We start from the raw sequence: 6,506 nt of genomic DNA on the forward strand, positions 1-6,506 counted from the left end.
ATGTGGGAGGAGTTAGCTTGAAGATGCTTGTCGACTCCGGGGCTACTTGCAATGTGATAGACGAAAAGACCTGGGAGGGTTTAAAGTCAGAGAAAATTAGGTGCCACTCATATGTCCCAAAGCCGGAAAGGAAACTATTTTCTTATTCATCTAACCAACCTCTACCCATTAAAGGGGCGTTCACATGCAAAGTAAAAATAGGAGAACGCTGTGAACAAGCAGAATTCATAGTAATCAGAGGTGATGGAGAACCACTACTAGGAAAAGAGTTGGCCATGAAACTAGGTGTACTGAAAATAGGTGCCAACATATCAGCCGTCAGAGACATGAACCAATCACTTCAGCAGCAGTACCCGACTGTATTTCAGGGGGTAGGGAAGCTGAAAACAAAACAGATAAAGCTACACATAGACCCAGAGGTGACACCAGTAGCACAGCCACTCAGGCGTATACCCTTCAACCTACGGGCGCCTGTGGAGGCCAAGATAAAAGAGCTCCTAGATCTAGACATAATAGAACCGGTCGATGGACCAACACCATGGGTAAATCCAGTGGTCATCGTGCCCAAGGCAAACTCAGAAATAAGACTGTGTTTAGACATGCGACAGGCAAACCTTGCCATCATCAGAGAGAGGTATTCAATACCCACTGTGGATGAGCTACTACAAGGGATGAATGGATCGGTGGTGTTTAGTAAACTGGACTTAAAGTGGGGCTACCACCAACTTGAAATGACCCCAGAATCACGCGGAATCACCACATTCGCAATCCACAACGGAGTCTACAGATACAAGAGACTCATCTTCGGCGTGTCTTCCGCCAGCGAACAGTACCAGCATGAAATCGCCGCTGCACTGGCTGGTATAGAAGGTGTGGAGAACATCTCAGATGATGTCATAGTCCACGCTAAGGATGAGGAGACACACAACGAGCGACTACACACAGTCATGAGGAGACTGGAGGAGTGCGGACTGACGCTAAACCCTGCCAAGTGTCAGTTCAACATGGATCGACTGATTTTCATGGGAATCCTGCTGTCTGAAAAAGGAATCGGTCCTACAGAGGAGAGAGTGAGAGCCGTGAGCGAGGCGAGAGAGCCGGAAAACGCATCGGAGGTGAGAAGCTTCCTCGGGCTCGTAAGTTACAGCAGCAGATTCATTCCACAGTTTGCAACAGTGTCAGAGCCGCTGCGACGCCTGACAAGAAAGGACACTCCGTTTGAATTCGGTCCAGAACAGAAACAAGCGTTTGAGGCGCTGAAAGAGGGCTTAGCCAAAGCAGGGACACTAGCCTACTTTAACAAAGACGCACCGACCAAAATCATTGCAGATGCTAGTCCAGTGGGATTAGGAGCAGTGTTAGTACAGACCCAGAATGGAGAAAATGTTCCCATTTGTTATGTCAGTCGTGGTCTAACCGACTGTGAACGCAGGTATTCTCAGACAGAGAAAGAGGCCTTAGGTCTGGTATGGGCGTGTGAAAGGTTACACCCATACATCTATGGTAGACGATTTGACTTGGTTACAGACCACAAACCTCTTGAATCTATCTACAGCCCACGCTCGAAACCATGCGCTCGTATAGAGCGATGGGTCCTAAGGTTACAGCCTTATGATTTTAAAGTAGTACATATCTCGGGCAAAAAGAACATAGCAGACCCACTATCACGTCTGCTGGGGAACAGCGCACTGAAACAGAAACATGCACACGGATCCGACGAGTATGTGAGATTTGTTGCAGTGAGTGCCACACCCAGAGCATTGACAACCCGCGAGGTGGAGGAGGCATCAGCCAACGACGAGGAGCTGATCGAGGTGCGTAAAGCTATTGAGAGTGGACACTTTGAGAAGTGCGCAGCATATGCCGCAGTGGCTAGTGAGTTATGTGTAATAGGACAGTTGGTTCTACGTGGAAAGCGTATTGTGCTGCCACAAGTACTGCGGGCACGCGCTCTCTCACTAGCACACGAAGGACACTTAGGAATTGTCGGAACTAAACAGCACCTCAGGAGCAAAGTCTGGTGGCCAACAATGGACAGAGCAGCCGAGAGACATTGTAGGTCATGCCACGGATGCCAAGTTGTTGCTCGGCCAGACGCACCGGAACCGTTAAGACCAACAGAGTTACCAGAGGGGCCCGGCCAGACGCACCGGAACCGTTAAGACAAACAGAGTTACCAGAGGGGCCCTGGCAAGATATTGCCATTGACTTACTCGGACCCCTGCCGACAAGTGACTCGATTCTAGTTGTAGCTGATTACTACAGCCGCTACTATGAGTATGACGTGTTAAAGTCCACAACCACGTCAACAGTGATAGACAGTCTAGAGACAATCTTCAGTCGACATGGACTTCCCGTCACACTGAGGTCGGACCAGGGTCCTCAGTTCAAATCAGAGGAGTTCAGTGAGTACTGTGACACCAACGGAATCAAGCATGTGAAAACAACGCCACGATGGGCGCAGGCGAACGGCGAGGTAGAACATCAAAACGCCTCGCTGATGAAGAGGATTCGCATCGCTGTTTCAGATGGACTCAATTGGAAGCGAGAACTTAGAAAGTATGTGACAGTATACCGGAGCATCGATCACGCGACCACAGGGAAGAGTCCCGCGGAGCTGCTCTTCAAAAGAAAGATGAGGGGGAAGCTGCCAAGCATCACAGCAGCACAGGCTGATCTGGAGGTAAGAGACAGAGACGCAGAACAGAAAGGACAATCAAAGATCTATGCAGACGAACGGCGTCACGCCAGGTACTCGGATGTCAATGTCGGTGACACGGTCCTGGTGAGACAAGAAAAGACTGATAAACTGACAACACTATTCAACACAACGCCACACAAGGTGGTGAGCAAATCAGGAAACCAAGTTGTCGTCGAATCTCCAACCGGAGCCAGATACACACGGAACACAACATTCGTGAAGCGATACACCAGTACTCAGGAGACACCTGCCGGAACAGAAGCATCACAGGATGCCGAGGACTGCACATCAAACAGAGAAACACTGGGTGCTCAAAACGCAGAGCGGAGCAACACCAGCAATGACACCCCGGGGGCAGACAGGCCTCCAAGAGAGAGACGCTTGCCATCGAGGCTGGCAGATTATGATTTGACATAGACTGGAGAAATGTAAAAAAAAAACTGTTGGGTCAAGTTCAGTGACGATTGTTGTTTGATGATGCAAATGTGAAATTAACACGTTAAAAGGTCTTATATGTTTACAGACTGTTCATAAGTGAATATGTGTTAATGGAGAATTAATACATGGTTCTAATTAAGGTGAAAGCATACATAATATGTGGTATGTGTTTTGGTTAGGAAAGTTTTGATACTGTCATTATATGGGTTCATATTTTTGAATTGAAAATAACCTGAAGTTTATTTCCCAGAAAAGGAGGGATGTCATGTACCGGTTTGGCATGTAAGGGCACCCGTATGTATGTGACGTCACCTGTTGACGTGGGGAGAAGCGCGAGGAATATTGTTCGGGCAGTCTTGCAATACGGTGGAATAAAGCAAGCCACGTTAGGCATTGTGTAATAACGGTGTGCCTGATCATTTATAATCAAGGACACCTAAATAAGCATATAGGTGGGCGTAACGGATCAGAACAATAATAATGATAATAATAATAGCGTAATAATAATGATGATGATGATGATGATAATAATAATAATAATAATAATAACAATATAGCCTTATATTAGAAATGCTAAAAATTGGATAATTGAAATATTTATAATTATAAAGTAGGCTAATATAGCATGGTAATAACAATAAAATAATAACAATATCTGCCTGGTCTCTTAAGATTCTAAGATGCTGTATGCTACAGAAATAACGGGACATAGGCCTAGGCTAATGAATACGCCTTTTTGACAAAATATGAATGAAAGGCTAATCAACAACGCTAAAGCTGAATCACAAAACACATATTGCTCGAAAAATAATTTATAAATAGCCAAATGCACACATGATTTCGAGTTTGGAAATATTTAAGACTTGTCGTGGATGTGTGGTCATCTGCACGCAAGTTTCCTGGCGTTCTAAACCACATGATCAAAATTCACCAATGTCTAAACCGCCCGCCAACTTGCAACAATTTGCAACAATCGGTTGTTATCGGTGATAACTCGTGGACTCACTGTCATGTGCTTACTAGCCTACAAGAAGACAAACAATGGCGATAGTTATGGATGGTGATCGAGGGGGCAAAGTGTTGGTACATGAGAACTTCAGATATCAGAAGCACCGCACCAATCAAGACACCATTAGATGGAGGTGCTGGAGGTGGAACTGTAGAGTGCCACTGATCACAAATAGATTTGAAGTGGAGGGCGTGGATGCTAACATTATTGTGCACGATGTTGGGGAACACGTGCATCCCCCTGACGGAGAAATGGTGCACCGTGCAGAATTCTGACAGGGGGTGATTGCAGAAGTTGCGAGGGAGCCAACAGTCCCAATCAGAAGGATCTATAATGCGCAAAGGGTCCTGCAGCGTCGGCAATGTCAAATCCAGGGTTTTAGCCCCTCTTTGTTGAGTAGCCTAATGGACTAGGACTACTCATTTTGATTTTTTGAAGAAGAAAAAAGCCTTAACGTTAGGCTAGTTAGGCCTTGGAGATTTTTGTTTTAGACCATGCCTTTTCTGGGGGGCTTCTGCCATAGACCAACCCTTTTTCAGCCAAGCTTTTACTAGAAGCATTTTGTTATTAATAGCCTATTATCAGCATTACTATTGATAGTATTATGCCTGTAATTGTTATTTGTTATTAGGCCTCTTTTATAATTAGGCTATTATTATTATTATCATTATTAGGCTGTTATTATTATTATTATTATGTATTATTTCTTATTATTATTATTGATATTATTACTATTACTATTATTATTATTAAAGAACATCAAAGGATGTAAGGTAGCACTCATCAAATGAAAAAAAAAAAGACAATTCTCTATTTTACCATTTCATTGTTTGGCATCAGTCATTAACTTGGCCGGGTGGTCTTCTTCAGAAACCTTAATGACTGATGCCAGACAATAAAATGGTGAAATAGAGGACTGCTCTGTTATTTTCTTACCATTTGGTGAGTGTTACCTTACATCCTTTGATGTTCGTCTTTGATTCATGTTTTTGGTTTAGCACCTCCACAAGCCTTTAGTTTTTTGAGAAGAACATATTATTATTATTGGGCAATTAGCCTATTGTGTAAGGTAGGCGGCCCCCGTTGATGGATACTTTGTGCTGGTCCTAAATTTCAAGTCCTGGTCTAAGTTCTCTGCCTAAAAAGTTCATCATTAAAGTCTTTTTGAAAGAAAGTCTGCCAAGTGATTTAATATGGAAAACGAACTGCAAAGTAACAAGAAAGTGGCTGAAGTGTCCAGTGCTGTGCAAATTGAACTTTGAGCGAAGGTGAAAATGGCTAGGTTATACTGGTAGGCGGGCCTACTGCAAGACAAACTTGCGTTGATTGCCGACTGTCCATGCTGAGCCGGAGAGCCAACTAACTAGGCCTACTGCAGTAAATATTGGTAAGAAATAACAATAAAGCAAATTACAGCCTCCTCTATAGGCCGAATTTGGATACACACTCAAGGTGGCCTGCGATATACAACAGCCAACAATGGTAATACGGCCTAATTTAATCAGCGGAGGAATAGATCGTCGTAGCCTACATCTCAGCCATGACCCCAGTTTTTATTATTTTGGACCCGTTAAGGAAATAATTTGCAAAAAGGGTTCTAAGTTCCCCGGTTTGTTCCTCGATTGGCAATAGCGGGGAATATAGGACCCTTTATTTGGAAAAAGGTCCTATGTTCCCCTGGAAACAGCGGGGAATATAGGACCCTTTTTCCAAAAGAGGGTCCTATGTTCCCCGGTGTCTATTGCAACGGGGATTATAGGACCTTTTTAGGGGAAAACGGGGAATATGGGACCCTTTTTTTTCGAAAGGGTCCTATAGGCACGGCCCCCTGGGCCATCATGCAGACTTGCCCACAGAGAGCATTATCCCTGATCTCCCTCCATTCACTAATGTTGGTGTAGATTATTTTGGTCCAGTCTGTGCAATGAGGATGTAACATCATGATAAGTTATGGCGCAATCTTCACTTGCATGGCAATTAGGGTCGTTCACCTGAAGTAACTTACTCTCTCGATACAAACTCATGTATCAACAATTTGAGAAGATTCCTCTGTCGGCGAGGACAAGTTTCTCATGAGATTGGACAAAGGCACCAACTTTGTGGGAGAAGAGAGCCAAAAAAAGCCTTAACTTCTTTAAATCAGAGCCACATTGTAAGATTTGTGTCACAAAAGGGAATTAAGTGGAGTATTAACCCACCTGCTGGATCACATCACAGTGGTGTTTAGGAATGCATCATATGGATGACCAGGTATTGACTTGTGTCCTGTATCAACGTTTGGATGATGAAGGTTTTAAAACCATGCTCTGGAAAGTTTAAACAATGCTGAATGACCACCCCATCACAAAACTGTGTGAA

This window comes from Lampris incognitus, chromosome 3 (genome assembly GCF_029633865.1).
Source record: "Lampris incognitus isolate fLamInc1 chromosome 3, fLamInc1.hap2, whole genome shotgun sequence".
Classification (NCBI taxonomy): Eukaryota; Metazoa; Chordata; class Actinopteri; order Lampriformes; family Lampridae; genus Lampris; species Lampris incognitus.